Source organism: Lytechinus variegatus, chromosome 7 (genome assembly GCF_018143015.1).
Source record: "Lytechinus variegatus isolate NC3 chromosome 7, Lvar_3.0, whole genome shotgun sequence".
Classification (NCBI taxonomy): Eukaryota; Metazoa; Echinodermata; class Echinoidea; order Temnopleuroida; family Toxopneustidae; genus Lytechinus; species Lytechinus variegatus.
Window position 1 is genome coordinate 13,498,283 of NC_054746.1, and position 17,671 is coordinate 13,515,953.

General features: G+C 34.8%; 1 pseudogene; it reads right to left on the bottom strand.

Annotated features, from left to right (window-relative positions):
* Nucleotides 1-558: 558 nt before the first annotated feature.
* Nucleotides 559-16,448, bottom strand: LOC121418058 (annotated as a pseudogene).
* Between the last annotated feature and the right edge of the window lie 1,223 nt (nucleotides 16,449-17,671).

Below are 17,671 nucleotides of genomic sequence, written 5' to 3' on the forward strand. Positions count from 1 at the left end.
ATAATGGGGCCTAATGTACTTCCCTGTGGAACTCCACACTTTATAAACATAAATTTAAAACCAATCCTCATTGTAATCAAATCGTTGGCAGATAACACACACTGAACGCTTACACCATATACGAATAACTACACATAAAACAAAATTACTTTCGAAGACAGATCATTTCTTTTTGGCAACCCAAAGAATTTCAAAACACTTCCATAAATATCAATATAATCTAACAAAAAATCATTCATTCAGATACAATTACAGCAACTGAGACCCTTAAGGAATGAGTTAAAATATGATTAGCTTCTTTGTATTCGCTACTAATTGTTAAATAGTAATGATAAGAACTGAGAACAATTTCATAAACAACTTTGTCTGAAGGCTGATGTTGAGATTGGGAAAATTACATGCGCGTGATGACCGTTCACGAAGTAAAAGAAGCAAAAGGAGAAATAAAATGAAACACTTAAATTCATCTCAACATAATGAACGATATAATTTTAAAAAAGGATGAATAATATTTTCAAAAGACTTTACCCTCTGGCTATATTCACCGATCAGACTCCATTACCATAACGTAACAATATCAAATGTAATGTAAGTCATTACTTGAATGACAAAAAATTTCCAGGGAGGGTCCACGAGGCCGAGTGTAGTATAAACGTTTGCCCAACCATCAAAAGATTTTCCGCTTTAAACAACACCATGGCCATTCAGCTCATCTATGCACCTTCGGGGCAGGTTTTGAAACCAAAAGCAAGGTTTCTAAGATTGGGCTAAGCAGGAAATAATTTTGATGAAGACAAACTTAATCTTCAGGGAAGACCCTGATCTAAAGAAATAGAGAAACGAATATGATATTATTAAATAGGCCTAAGGGCTATTATGTACAGTTTTATTCATTCATGCATTGATATCGGTTGATCATTCCCGTATTGTTGCTTTGATATTTACTTGAAACCTTGTGCCATACTTAATATTTTTGGTAAGATCCGATGCCGATTACCTAAAATGGGCGATATGCGTCTACCAAAAATGATGAACATTGAACCAATATCAAACTGAAAGCTCTTATTGATTTCATATAATTACAAAAAATGATATAGAAATACAATCACCCTTTCACACTTTTTTAATATTGAGTTTGTTAAGGCATTGTAAAAATCTGTTTTAGAGTTTTACACACCATGTGTAATGAGCCACGTGACGACACAAAATTTCACTCGCGCTCTTCGATCCCAAGGAACATACCGACATCAGGTTTGAGATTTTCTCCAGTCCCGAACTTCACAGGGATCTAGAAGAGATAAACAAATGTTGTTCAGTAGCAATCTGAGCAAATGTAAAACAATAAATAGTTATTTCATAAAGAAAGATTATTATTACGGTTTTAACTTGTTATTACCTTATTTTTTTGTTACTTTTACCTTACCTTAAACATGTTAAATGTCAAAGAAATTCCACGCTTTGTGGATTCTGTCGTTTATAATTAATTATTTGATTAATGTCCAACTGCATTGATGATCAAATTACCTCATCAAATCACGCAAAGTTAACCATTTACTTTAAAGGTTGGTTTTTGCCAGAAATCATTTATAGGGTGTACCTATAATAGCATGATCTTACCACCGTGTTTGGACTTGGCACAAATCGGAATTTTTGAAGGATTCGAACAGTGGCCATCTTAATCTCCATCAAAGCAAACCGCATCCCGATACAGTTCCTAGGTCCAGCACCAAATGGTATACAGGCCATCGGGTGACGGTTAGCACGATTCTCCTTGATAAACCTTCAAAGAAGGGAGATAATGATTATTCAAAATTGTGTATGAAGTATTGTTTATTCCAATATTACATCCAATATTACATGTTTGTACGAGAGTCTTCAGCATACGTGGTTATAATATAAGCATAAAGACAAACAACATAAGTTTTTCATTCATTACTGCAACATGGCAACATGAATAAGCGATTAAGATCAGAAGAGGGCGCACTAGAATCAACTTAGCTTGACCAAATGGACTTTCTGCTATTACAAACGTAGTCTGAGATGATTACAAACGTAGCAACAGGATGAAATAGTTGTCAATAGTGTCTAATCAAACTGCTAGTGAGAGAGGTATATATATGCATTATGAACTACCTTCTTTTATGCGAAGAAATATTTTAGGAGAGGGGTCGAATTTCTCAGGTTCTGGCCAAAGAGATGGATCACGGTGGATGTTATACATAGAGTAGAAGATCTGGCTTCCTTTCTCAATTGTTAATCCTTGAACAGTGTGTGTCTCACCACAACATCGCTCACCTCTGTGATTAGAGGCCAAAAAATAAGAAAAAAATTAAAGGGTACAGGCTAAAATATATGTTGATCATCAGTGAAATTCCTGTTTTTTAAATGGACTGATATTGTTTTCAGTCCCATATACAAATTTCAATGGTCGTCTTGCCACGAACTCGTGATATCTGAGGACAGAGTTTCATCATGGCGCACAAGTTCGCAAGATTTCTTACGAATGTAGGGCAAAACACGGTGATGTTGGCATGGATGGTAAGCAGACTGCAAGAAAGAACTGAGAAGGATGACACGGTGAAGATGACTCTACTTACATAATTGCTGGCGGATATAGCCTGAATGTTTCACAGACAACCATGTCCAGTAAGGGCATCTTTGCGACTGAGTTATAGTCGACCGAATCTCTGGTTGGTGTCATTTCATCCACCTCTTCGATTAGCTGGTCCTGAATATCATGGTTGGTAGCTAGGGAGTAGGCCAGGAAACCAAGCGTAAGACTTATCGTATCGTAGCCACCAGCAAAGAACAGCAAAGCCTGGATTTAAAAGGGCGTTCATTGAGAGCAACGCGATTTAAGATTCGGACTATTAGCGTACCTGAAGGGGGATAGAGGCAGGTTCCACCCGTTAACATTCCGATGCCTTTTTAATTTGTATTCATTAATTTTTTGCCCGTCAGATATGTCACTGATTAGTACAATGTGTAGAACATCCCTGGTTTACGTTCAGTCATTCAAAATGTGAAAATGTGCAATCTTTACCATGAACAAGAGAAAATTGTTAACTTTCCAGCCAGGTTAATCCCCCCCCCCCCCCCCCGCTTCCGAGCATTACTATACGATGGTTCTATACCTGAGCAAATATTTCATGCATGGGAAGTTGAGTTTTCTGGGAGGTGGAGAGGGGTCTATCACTGTGCTCTTCAATCAGGTTATGAAGATCGTGTCCTTGCTGATCTTTGAGCCGGTATCGTCATCATTATGGGCGTTCATCATTAGTTGCCAAAAGTCTTTCCTCTATAATAAAAGCATTAGACGTGGTTGCAATGATAAGGATTTTCTTAAGTAATATACAGATTGATTATTTATAACAAGCTTATAGGACATGAATTGTATCTACACGCTTAGTTACAGATTTATTGACAATGTAACACATTTTACATTTTCATACGATTGACACTTTCTGTGTCAAATTTATTATACATGCTCTCAATTTTCTAACCCACCTCGCTATTAGGAGACTGTTTCCTCATATCGATAGCTTTGACAACATCTCTAAAGAATGTCCTCGTTCCGGAGGGAATAATCCCGATGTCAAGAGCATTAAACAGGTACGCGGATGGAGGGAAAATTCCTGCATATAGACGATATAAACGAAAGACTTTGAACAATTTAATACCATCTATTTGAAAAGTCTACTGAATATCGAGCTATTTTTTTAAATTGCTTTCAGTGAATAATAATAATAATTATAATAATGGTAATAACAATATAATGATATAGGTATATTTACCCAGGGAAGCCACTTCAGTTCTGAAAACTGTTCTCCCGGCGGGCCCTACTTTTATAATTACCCCGGCTTTAGCTGGGCTGCCTAGGCGCTCAAGCATTCAAGGAATTTCTTCCTACCGGGTACCCATTCACCTCAACTGGGTTGAGTGCAGCACAATGAGGATACATTTCTTGCTGAAGGATATTACGCCGTGGCTGGGATTCGAACCCACGACCCTCTGTTGCAAAGTCAGAAGACTAATCCACTGAGCTAGTGACGATCCACAGTGAACTGTTCAGTGAAAAAAAAATGCGTGCACGAATCGGGCATTTTGATTCAAGAATGCAGCAATTAGCGATGTTACTTTTCCCATCGTTATCATATTGTTACGATACTGCAACAAATAACAATGAAATAATTTGAAATTTAATTTATTTTTTTATCACAGGAAATCGATTATACATTAACAATCATAAATAAAACCTGAATAAATATACGTCTCTTGAGGTGACAGATGTGCAATATATCCGATTAATAATCCAAAGTAAAAGTCCAATTTGGCTGGCGAAAAGTAAAAGTTCACAATGATGGCGATGATGAAACCGATGTTGAAGCACGGTAATAACAAGAGTCACTGTAATTAGTTGAAATGTCCGTGAAGACGATGTTGATGATTAACAGTCAATTTCAGCAATCCATGGGTTGAAAAGCGTTCATTAAACAGGTTGATGATCTCGGTGAGAACTGAGAATTCCTCTTTCAGAATAACTGCAAACAGTTCATTGATGGTGTGCAAATAATTCCACAGAAGAAAATTATTCCAGGTGGAAATAAACTCTGCTCTGACATAAAGTCTGGCGTGAAACTCTGAGTTCTGACCTGATATGATCTGATGAAGTGATCTGGTGTGATATGATGATGTCCTTGAAGAATCTGCCAGCTTTATATACTAATTACAACTATTCTAGATCCTTCTAGCATTCTCTATTCTCCTTCTTTCTGGAGCATTCTACATTTCTAAAACATTCTTAAATGGCCTCAGTGATTCAACATGTCAATAACATAGTTAATCCTACTGTTTACTGGAATCCTATTATGTAGCAATCTATTGTTTGGCAGTCTCTATTCAACAATAAATCTCCTTGGCCTTTAAATAGGCGAGGCCTGCATAACAAAAGCTTTTGCAAACATGTTGTGGAATGTTCTTGATCATTCTAAGCGAACATCTATGACAAATAGGACATAAACAGGTGTGATTCTATAGCCAAACTACTCGCATGCATAGTATTAAAACGTTTATTTCTTGGAACTACTGTATTGAATAATTCTTTCTGAATATAGTAGGTCTATATTTTTTTATGCGAATATAACTAATTCAAATAAGATGTGTTCGGTAATCATAAATGGTTAATAAACATTGTCAAATGGGTATTATAGGCATACATACACCTACTCACAAATCGCCCCCACTTCTGTCCCACCCTGTTACATCCTGAAACATCCCCCATACTATGCCCCATACCCATACACACACGCACGCACACCCGCACATACGCACACGCGCTCTCCCGAAGCCAGCACTCACCATGCTTATGCCACCACATATTTCCAGTGTCGAAAGATAAGAATAGTTGATATTTTTTTTATCCGACAAGGTTTCTCCGGGAGTTTGTTCACAAAATTATTGTATGTACCCTGCAATGTCGTCATTAAATTGTATTGATGCAGGCCCTAATCTTTGCCCCTCAGAGGGCCGCATCCCAAACAATCCTTGACACTTTTTTTTCTGCGAACTTAGTTTTGACATTGAACATTAAAAATCTTTCGTTAATGTTGTAAACATTCGTACAATATGAGGTATTGAAATGAAGAAAAAAAGGGTTATTTTTATGATAATGGAAATGTTAGGACATTAACAATTTTTAATAAAGTAATTATAAATCCAGGTTTCCTATTTTGTGGGACACGCTTAATAGTTTGCTCATCAAGAAAGATACATTTTGACTTACATCATGATTGGTAAACTTGGAAAAACTTTTCACCAGAATGTCTTTCAGAATATCAGGATCACTGATCACGACCACCGGGCGCCGGAACAAGTAAAACCTGTGAAAAAAAAGTAAAATGTAAAACTTTATTCTGTACGTTTCCACCCTCCCCCTCCCCCCCCGGTTTGCTTTTTTTCTCCACCACACATACTTCCTTTTCCCTTTTTTTCTCTTTCTTTCTCTTTTCCTTTTCATTTCCTTCTTGTTCTCGTTTCCTTGGATTTTCTGGTTGTTCGTCTTTTCCCCTTCTCCTTCGATCTTTTTTCTTCTCCTCCTCATTCTTTTTCTTTCTTTTTTTTTCTTCTTCACTACACTAATCCCCTCACCCACCCACAATCAAGTTAGTATCCGCGAGTATTGGAAACCACTCCTCTGCTTTAATTCATAAAAACTCACCCGAATATTTTGCCATACTTCTCCTTGCAATTGAACATACATAGGTATAATCCCTGAAACAAGAAACAAAAAAAGAAAATATTCAAAAAATTATTATTTCGCTGAGGGACTAATTTGATCATCTGTTTTATTTATAAGAATCATTAAGCAGTGTCCCTCCATGATCATACCATTGCGTACGATAAGCGTTTGAAAATGATACCACATCCACATGCAAGACATGTTCCGAGGATGTATTTAGCGAGTTGTATCTTTTACTGTATGTGCCTTTTTTTAACTCGAGGATGAAATAAAGACTGAACTGAATTAAATTCAGAAAGAAATCTGCATGTGCTTTAATGTTTTATTATTTCGAACAGTGAATGAAATCGATACCAACAAAAGGGTATGTATGGCAAGCTTTCACTGACCATTGTAAAGGATGGGTTTACATCAAAACATTTTTACTCATATAGTACAATCTTTTCATTACGATTGATTAAAAAAAATGCAAATGAGATCTACCAATAGATTTAGAGGTTAATACAGAATCGTAGTTTCTTGATCTATTTAGGAATTTGAATTCAGAACAGAGGGAGCTTCGACCCTGATCACTCTTTTTTCTCCATTTCAAACGTTTTTTCTTCACAATTTCCAATTGGAAAGATGCTCATATTCAAATTTGGTGTGGATCTCAATGTTAATTTTGATTTTTGATTTTATTGTTTACTTCTGCAATTACATCATTCGTATAGAATACATTTTCCATAACATAACAAACAGTATATTGATAATTTTTTTGGCATGAATCATAACTAAATGTACTACAATTATCATTACAAACAAAATTGATCTCATACCAAATTAGTTAACATTTACAATTTGCAGGAGAAGGATTGTCATCATAAGCAGATTGCTTGAAAAAATGACAACCCCAGGTTAAAACTCATTGATTAATATAATACATTAATACAGCAGAATCGATACACAGTACATTTTATGAAAAACAGCAGTAATCTAATTTGAGCATTGAAGATGGAGATGATAAGGATGAAGATGACGGTGAAATGGTGAAGATGAAGGTGATGGAGAGGATGATGATGGTGATGATGCTTTAATGACACAACGACACAGAAATTTTACTTCAAATATTCTGATATCAACATGGATTTAACGTTTGCTTTAAATGAGTAAAGGGACGTGGATCTTTTTATAGATTCTGGTAGAGAGTTCCACAAATCAGGACCATGGTGTCTTATGGATCTCTGCGCAATAAGCAATTTGGGGTTGATTAAATGGAAATTAGAAGAGTTCCGCGTAGGGTATGAATGGATAGATGTGTTCATAGTATAAAAATTGTGAAATGAAGGTGGGAGCATGTTATTTACGTATTTGAACATAAGCAGTAAGCTTTGAAATGAATTTATGTCAAAAATAGTTAGAGTCTTTAGTTTATGGAATAATGGATTTGTGTGTGATAAATATTGCGAATTAGTACAAATTCGAATTGCTTTTTTCTGTAATAAATATATTGTATTAATTTTAGTTTTTGCACACGTTGCCCAAACTATATTGCAGTACGATATATACGGCAATATCAATGAATTGTAGAGTAAAACGAGTGTAGTATGAGGAATTATGTTTTTCATTTTGTAAAGTACACCTACGTTTCTGGAGATGTTAGTAGTTATACAACGTATATGTTCATTCCAATTTAAATTTTCATCTATTGTGACACCTAAAAACTTTGTTTCTTTTTTCCTTTTGAGTGGAATATTATCTATGCTTATGTCGTATGGAAACTCAGTAATATGTGAACTTGTATGCTTAAAATACATAAAGTTTGTTTTGTCTATATTAAGTGATAGCCTATTACATTTAAACCATAAAGATAGTTTAGGTAATTCACGATTAAATGTATCTACTAAAGTTTCTAAGCTAGTGTGTGAACAAAAAATGTTTGTGTCATCGGCAAATAATACAAATGATAATAAAGGCGTTACAGTAGTCAAATCATTAATATATATAAGGAAAAGTAGGGGGCCAAGGATCGATCCTTGTGGAACTCCGCATTTTATTGTCTGAAAATTAGAAGAAATATTATTGTGAGTGACATATTGTTTTCTATCAGTCAAATAACTCTCAAACCATGATAGTGTGATTCCCCGAATTCCATAATTTTCAAGTTTTTTAAGTAAAATCTGGTGGTCAAGAGTGTCGAATGCTTTGCTTAGGTCCATGAATACTCCTATTATGTGTTCTTTATTTGTCATTGCATTTGTAATTTTATCGTATATTTGTATTAAAGCCTGATCAGTTGAATGCCCTTTCCTGAATCCATATTGGGTTTGAATTTAGAAACTGAAAAGTATCTAGGAACTTATAAAGTCTTTTGTAAATAATCTTCTCTAATATTTTGGATATGCTGGGGAGAATAGAAATAGGCCTATAATTTGTTATTTCATGTGGATTGTCTTTTTTTAAAACAGGATTTACCTTTGCAATTTTAAGGGGATCTGGACATTTACCGGTGCTGATCGACAGATTAAAAATATGACACAATGGAGTGACAATATAATGTATGATCTGCTTAAGGAGGAAAGTACTAATTCTATCATATCCCTTTGATTTGCTGGATTTGAGATTTTTTGTTATTTCAATTATTTCCTGAACATTTGTGGGGTTAAAGAATAGGGAAGAATTGATGGGTGTGGGAAGAAATTTTGCAAAACTTTGGTTTGGTTTGGCAAGGTTGTTTGCCAAAGAGGGTCCTATGTTAACGAAAAAGGAATTAAAGGTATCAGCTACATCATCTGAATTTATTGCAGCAGCATGAACTGTGAAATTGTCTTTAGGTAATACTTTGGGTTTCTTGCCAATCAAATCATTGATGATCTCCCATGTGGCTTTCATGTTTGATTTAACTTTGTTAAGTTTCTCGGAATAAAACAATTTGCGAGAAGCCCGAATTATATTGGTTAGTCTATTTCTATAAGTTTTATATTTATTTTTGTTTTGAATAGAAGGGTTCTTTAAAAATGTCTTGTATAGTTTATTTCTGGTATGTATGGATCGTAGAATAGCTTTAGTAATCCATGGCATTTTTGCTTTTCTTTTTTTGATAGGTGATATAGGAAAATTTTTATCGTAATATTTCTGCAATTTTTGGTTAAAATTTGTGTAAGCAATATCTGAATTTGACTCATTAAATACATCTAACCATTCCTCAATCGCAAGATCACTTTTAAACGATTCAATATTTATTGGGGATTCTTTACTATACATTGTAGATTTAGGTGAATTTTCTTTTGAAATATCATTATCACATAATAAGAAAACCGGTAAATGATCAGCTATATCAGATATTATTAGTCCGCTGGAAGTATCTCTGTTTAGTATGTTTGAAAATATGTTGTCGATAAGTGTTGATGAATGGCTATCAATTCTGGTCGGTTGATCTATGTGGGGATAATAACCAAATGAATGCATAGTATGTAAGAATAAATCGTTGTCATTATTTTGGGATAACAGGTCAATGTTAAAATCACCCATTAGATATATTTGTTTATCTTCTTTTGTTATGGTATGAAGGCATATTTCAAGCTCTTCGCAAAATAAATTTGCATTGCCATGAGGGGGTCTGTAAACTAATCCAATAATTATATTTTTGCCTTTCGGCTTCATGATTTCTAAGAATAGAGTTTCACTTTGTTTTAATGATATTTCTTTTCTTATTTTAAACTGCAAATGTTCATTGATGTAAAATGCTACACCACCTCCTCTTTGATCTTCACGATCTCGCCTTATAAGATTATAGTTTTGCAAGTTGAATATGTTAGGTGAATTATTATGAAGCCATGTTTCCGTGACACCGATAATGGAGAATTTGAAATTATTTAGAGTAAAGAGTAATGATTCCAATGATTCAAAGTTTTTGTTCAAACTTCTGGCATTAACGTGAAGCAAACTGAATTTGTGTTCTGTGTCTCTAAATTTAGAAGTAAAATCTTCAGTTGAGTAATATTTATTACATGATGCATTGTTTGTATTGAAAATAGAAAAAATGTCTATGTCATTACTCGTGAAGAAAAAACGATATTACCAAGATTTTAAGATCGAAGATATGATAACTGTTTGTATGTAAATTTTCTGTGCCGGAACAGTATGATGATGATGATGATGGTGGTGGTGATGATGATGATGATGATGATGATGATGGTGGTGGTGATGATGATGATGATGATGATGATGATGATGGTGGTGGTGGTGGTAATGATGATGATGACAATGATAGCAAATCATACGGGAGGTCAATGAAGTCCTAACCTGCGAGCATCTGGCCACCTTAACGTTAACAGAAAGTAGAACCAGAATTGTTGTAATCACAAAAGTGAATAAAGAAATGAAACCTGTCTAAATAATTCTATAAAAATCTATCGATAAACCTTAGTCAAAGAACCAAACATAAATTAAAAAGAATAGTAAAAATCGGAATACATGCAGTGTAAAATTGCGGGTAACAGATCGATTAAATTCAGTACAGGTATTAAAGAGTATTTCTTGTTGGATTACAATTAACGAAATTAAGCAAACATGTGGTGCGAGGCAAGGCTAGTACAATGCCTTTGAGAAAAATGGATACAGAGACAGTTATATACTAAAGTGATTTAAAATAAATACCACTGAGCATGTACATGCAAGAATATTGACAGCAAAAAGTATTTAAAGGTTCTTTCGTATATTGAAAATAAATTAGACAAATTGTTTTTTTCCTACAACATTACAATAATTAGCTATATACAGTACCTAACAAGTATAGCTACATAGATCATTCAACGATTACGTACACAAAAATATCATAATGAGTAAGGTCACTGACACTTTAACATTGATCTTTTTTTTTTTTTTTTTTCTTAAATTTAGTATCCATTATTATAAACAAAGCAAAGTACATGTAACTACCTGTAATCGGTTGCACAAGTTCGACTGACTTTACCTGTGTTGTAATGTTAAATTTTGTTATGTATTAATTTAAAAGATTGCAATATCACAAAAGGCAAAAAATAAATCAGGCATCAAGCCGTCCAGAATGCAAAGAGTGTACATAATGGTGAACTTGGCAGCAATCGATTGCTGGAAATCAAATAGTAAGCCATTAATCATGAAAGTTATTTTCTCAAGAGTGAATTCCAGCAATCGATTGTAAGTATTTCTTCAGCCATTACATATTTTGAATCATTATATACTTTAATGAATGAAAAAATGTTGTCCATTCAATACAGAATGGTTGAGAAATTCACCATAAGTCGAAACCCATACATGGCAACATTACAAAAATAACTTGGTACTTTTTTATCACTATATTGATGTAAATTTCGTTGGTAAATTTATAAGTGCTAGTAATCGATTGGAAGTATTAAACTTACTTCGGCAAACAGGCTAAAACCAAAACAATCCAAAACATGTACAGGCACACATCCTGGATATTTTTATTTTTCTTTTGGTGTATGAAAACATATGGACCATTTCGTAAAAAGATTGAGAAATTCACCATCATACGAAAAGCACACATGGCAACATCACAACAGGTAAGTTGATACTTTTCACTTTACACATATTCTATATTGATATAAATTTAGAATAGAATTGATTGAAAATAAGTCGAATCGCCTACATGGTAAGACCAATTTCCTTTACAGATATAAATTTATTGAGGTATGTTTTCAACGGAAATGATGAGCAATATAATCAATACACTAAATGCTGAAATTTTGGTCAGTCTCGATTAAACTTGTCTGATGGTGCTTCATGATGGTAGCTTGGTAAGATATATATTTTTAGAACAATCCATTCTGCATTAACATGATTATATAATAAAGCGGATTGATTAATACAACACAACTCATTAGAAAATGTCGTCACTTATATTTAGTATCCATTATTAGAGGCAAAATAATGAAACGACCTATAATCGATTGTACAAGTTCTACCGAGTCTACCTGCATTGTAATGTTAGATTTTACTACGCATTGACGTCTAAGATTGCAAGATCGCCAAAGGCGAAAATAAAGAAGGCATCAAGCCATCTAGAATGCAAAAAGTGTATGGAATGGTGAACTTGGCAGCAATCGATTGCCGGTAATCAAATAGCAAGTCATTAATCTTGAAGGTTATTTTTCAAGTGGAAGTTTCAGCAATCGATTGTAAGTAATCGATTTGTTTAGCCTTTACATATCTTGACAAAACAAAGTAACTACCTGTAATCGATTGTACAAGTTCAATTGACTTTACCTGCATTGTTATACTAAATTTTGCTACGCATTGACTTCGAAGATTGCAATATCACCAAAGGCGAAAATAAAGCAGGCATCAAGCCATCTAGAATGCAATAAGTGTATGAAATGGTGAACTTGGCAGCAATCGATTGCCGGTAATCGAATAGCAAGCCATTAATCTTGAAGGTTACTTTCTCAAGTAGGAGTTCCAACAATCGATTGTAAATATTTGATTTGTTTAGCCTTTGCTGTTTTGAATCATTAAGTAGTTTAATAAATGAAAAAAAAAGTGTTGTCCATTCAATACAAAAGGGTTGAGAAATTCACACATGGCAACATTACAAAAAGTAAGTTGGTACTTTTTTATCACTATATTGATGTAAATTTACAGGTGCTAGTAATCGATTGGAAGTATTCGACTTACTTCGGCAAACAGGCTAAAACAAAAACAATCCAAAACATGCACAGGCACACATCCTGGATATTTTTTTTTTCTTTTGGTGTATGAAAACATATAGACCATTTCGTAAAAAAGATTGAGAAATTCACCATCATTTGAAAGGCACACATGGCAACATCACAACAGGTAAGTTGGTACTTTTACCTCAACACATATTCTATGTTGATATAAATTTATGATAGATTTGATTCACAATAAGTCAAATCGCATACAGAAAATGATCAATTTTCCTTTACATATATAAATCCATTGAGGTAAGTTTTTAACGGAATTGATGAGCATTGTAACCAATACACTAATTGCTGAAATTTTAGTCAGTCTTGATTATACTTGTCTGATGGTGCTTCATGAGTGTAGCTTGGTAAGATACATAACAAAATAAAGGACCTGTAATCGATTGTACAAGTTCAATTGACTTTAGCAATCGACTGCTGGTATTCGAATAGCAAGCCATTAATCATGAAAGTTACATTCTCAGGGGGGAATTCCAGCAATCGATTGTAAGTATTCAATTTGTTTAGCCTTTACATATTTTGAATTACTTTGTAGTTTAATAAATGAAACATGTTGTCCTTTCAATACAAAAGGGTTGAGAAATTCACCATGTGGCATCATTACAAAAAAATAAGTTTGTACTTTTTTATATATCACTATTTTGATGGAAATTGGGAGTAATCGATTGGAAGTATTCAACTTACTTTAGCCTATAGGTCAAAACCAAATATCCACATTATGTACAGGTACACATTTGGATTTTTCCTGTTATTTATTTTTTGGTGTATGAAAATACATAGACTATTCCGTAAAAAAGAATAAGAACTTCACCATCAATCGAAAAGCACACATGGCAATATCACAACAGGTAGGATGGTACTTTTCCCTTAACACATATTTTATATCGATATAAATTTATAATAGCATTGGTGAGCGATTAAAAACAATATAATGGAGCTGGTGCAAGAAGCCAAGGAAGGCAAAATAGTGATGAGTCAATACGTCGAGATGGTTAGTTAATGATGACTTTAAACTCACCAAGTTATTCTTTGTAGGCCTTCCATTCAGCTGTGGAGTTCTTTTCTTTCGTGAGGAGTGCGACTTTGGTGCCAGTAACCACTATCTTAGTAGATAAGTTGTTCTCTTTCCGCAGGTTGTATGCTTTGGTCGCTAGGATGCTTCGTTGTGCTTTGAGTGCCGGTGGTAGGTCTGTGCGTACGGTGATCCGTGGATTAGGCCTGGCGATTTCCTGATCATTTCCTCGGCGGTTGACGGTTCTTCCCTCGAAAGCAGACAACAATCGATTTCTCTGAGCCATGTAGATGAATTTAGCAATTATTGGCTGGGGAGCATTATTGGTTACATTCCTGTTGGGTAGACGATGAGCATTGTTGAGAGCAATTGATTCAGCTTCTTCTCCACTCAAGCCAATGGCTTTAAAAGCTTCACGTAGAGCCCTTTCTACATTTTCATTAGGCCTTTTTTCTATGCCATAAAAAAGAAGGTTTGCCTTCCTGTGGTAGATTTCCGAAAGCAATAACTTCTCGTTCAGTAGATCGATCTCTTTCTGCAGCTTTGATCCCATTTCAGGAAGCTTACCCTTTTCGATGTCTAAGACTCGAGCCGCGTTGTCAGCCACTGCTGCCTCCAAATCTGCCATTTTCTTTTTCATGCACGTAATATCTGTGTGAATCTCATCCAATTTGGTGCAAACCTTGCCAGAAAACTCACTCAGTGATTTTTGGAGGTCTGCAAGTGTAGGTTGAATCGATGGCGAGTCTTCAGACTGCATACGTGGCACTGTAACACTCGTATTAGTAACTGGCGATTTAGGGCGTTGGCTTTGTGTAGCGTTCGCATTACGTTGAGCTGGTCCCGGCATTTTGCTTCTCAAATCATAGGTTTTCTTCATGAGGTAGAAAATGTTTTCTAAGGTCAATGATTCCCAAGCACAGTCAGTTTCAAGTAGAATAAGTTCACTCACCGCATTTAGTGGTTCCAAATAGAAAATAATGGTGAAACATAACAAGGTGGCGAGAGCTCAAAAATGGCGCGTTCACTCCATTCCGCTGCGCATGCGTATTGATAATATTCAAAATAATGTTTACCTTTGTGGTAGAAAGAATATTGCCAAGTAATGGCAGGGGTCTTGGGCCTTTTATTCCTTTCCTCCAAAAGTAAGTCAGATTCCATATCTCTTGCCTGGTAAGAAAAATCATGTTTATGCAGTGAATTATTTTTAAAGTAATGATCGTGATAAAGATAGTAGCAATTGAATACAGCACAAATGCGAATTGAACTTCTCCGTCTCCAATTATTCCTCATTATATATTTTAAAAGAAAGCTGCATAATTGGTCCAAAATAAAATTTAAAAAGTCGAATGTACCAAAATTGATAAAAGTTTTTGTTCATTTCTTTCTTTCTCTGATTATTCAACACTATGTTGTTGTTTTTTCATTTATGCAGATATGATTTAAATCCTTTCATGTTACTTTTATTTGCTAATTTTTCTACATTTTCTTTTACTTTGATTTTTGAAATCTCTTGTTTTTTTTGTAATCCTATATTTGGTTTGGTTATACATTTTGAATGCTTGCTTTCTGTTGCTTTTGTATTCTCGTATTTTCTCTCAATCACCGCCTCGCTGAACCCCCCCCCCCGCTATATGCTGATTATGAGCAACTATTATGTTTTAACCATCAAAAACAAACTATTGACTTGTAGCCTTTCCCGTTTTCAGAAGAAGAAAAAGAAGAGCTGTGTATTATTCATCGCAGTATGACGAACCAGTCTTCTACCCACATGCAATGCAGCGTTGTGGGATTGGTCTATAAAGTGTGATCCACACGATTGAAGTTTATTGAATACCCGTGTCTAGCTACTACTTCCACTTCCATTGATTCAAATACATGTACATGTTCTGTCACAAACAACCCGAACATAAACATATTTCAGTATTCAGTGCACAATGAAAAAAAATTGGCTAACGTTGACGTTGTATTACACACCCCATTGTTATACCACTGAGCTTAACTAAGGAGGTAAAAATGGCCGTGAAAAATTATCTTAATGGGGTAGAAGTGGCAGAACAATTTCCGACTGTATATCAAGCTCTTAGTTCTCGTTTACCTACTTTTGTAGGTATAGTATTCGATAATTTTATGTCTATATATGATCGGAATGAAAAGGGGAAATATGGGAATGATTATAAAGACATAATGTAGACATACATTCCTATGTGATCAGTATGCGATTTGAACGATGAAAATGCATGCATGGAGATCAGAAGAATCAGTAACCTATTCATGAATCCCGGCATGAATCAAACTCGGAACTAAATATCACTCTTCTCGTATTGTTAGCCCTACTCCAGAGACCGTACTACTTACCCTGCTAACAATGCAGCTATAGCTCCGATGAGAGGCAATGAAATAGTGCATCCAAATATCGAAAAAGACATTTTTGTGCTCAGAAATAATCAGGAGCCTGAATGCAATATCGAGTTATTATACCGTTTATGTATTGATGTATCACCAGTGCAAAATGTGTGGTTCTTTCTAAAGAACTAACGGCGCGTTATACCTGAACGACGAGGGTTTTTTTTTTTTTGGTTGAAAATGAGAAACTGGTATCGACTGTCCTCATTCTCAAATGTGAATTAACTTTTATTAATTGTATTATGGTAACTCACAAAAATAACCTATTCCTCCATGGTGGTACAATATAAATGTGGAGCGTTGTGGCCCAGTGGATAAGTTTCCGGACTTTGAAACAGAGGGTCGTGGGTTCAAATCCCAGCCATGGCGTAATTTCCTTCAGCAAGAAACTGATCCACAATGTGCTGCACTCAACCCAGGTGAGGTATATGGGTACCGGTAGGAAGTAATTCCTTAAAAAGCTGTGTGCGCTATGAACGCCTAGAATAGCCGGGTAATATAGGAGCGCCTTGAGCACCTAACAAGGTGGATATGTGCGCAATATAAATACCCTATATTATTACTATAAACACAGAAAATACATAATGTCGGATATTTCACGTGACCCTATTGTGAAATAAATGACAATATATTGTTGTTTTATCCGAGGTATGGTAGTATGTTCCTTCCAGCCCCCTCTCTTTTTCTTTTTTCTATTTCTCTCCATCCCTTTCCACACATCCCACCCGACCTCCTCTCCCATCCTCTCTTTCTTTTGTCCCTTTCTAATGAATAAAAAAATTAGTGCTTAATCTACGTTGATTTGGTATTAATTTATTCCTTCACAGTATAGATTACATCTCAATCTACGCGTACAGTTAGAAATTATTTTACAATTCAGACATACCTCAAAGCCATTGTAACAAAGTATATATACTGCATTTTGTTATAGAACTAAAAAGCAAGGTTCACATATTTTTCTTAAATTTTACGGCATCATGATTATATAATTATTCAACAAAAATAAAATTTGTTCAAACGAAATTCGCAAAGTCCTTAATCTTCTTCATGTAGGTAACATAAACCTGTTGAGATTTCATTTCTATAAAAAAAGCACGCATGTAATATACATATGTACCGAATGCAATATGCAGATTAATGCACAAAATACGTCTCATTGTCGTGACAAAATAGCATTTTTAATAAAGGAGCAGTTTCAATAATTTTCATCAAACTCATTCATTTCATTTCATTTCAAATCCATTATACTAAGACTTTCATCGACATTATCTCTATAGTAACCATGGTAGCCCCAGTCAGGGAATGAAC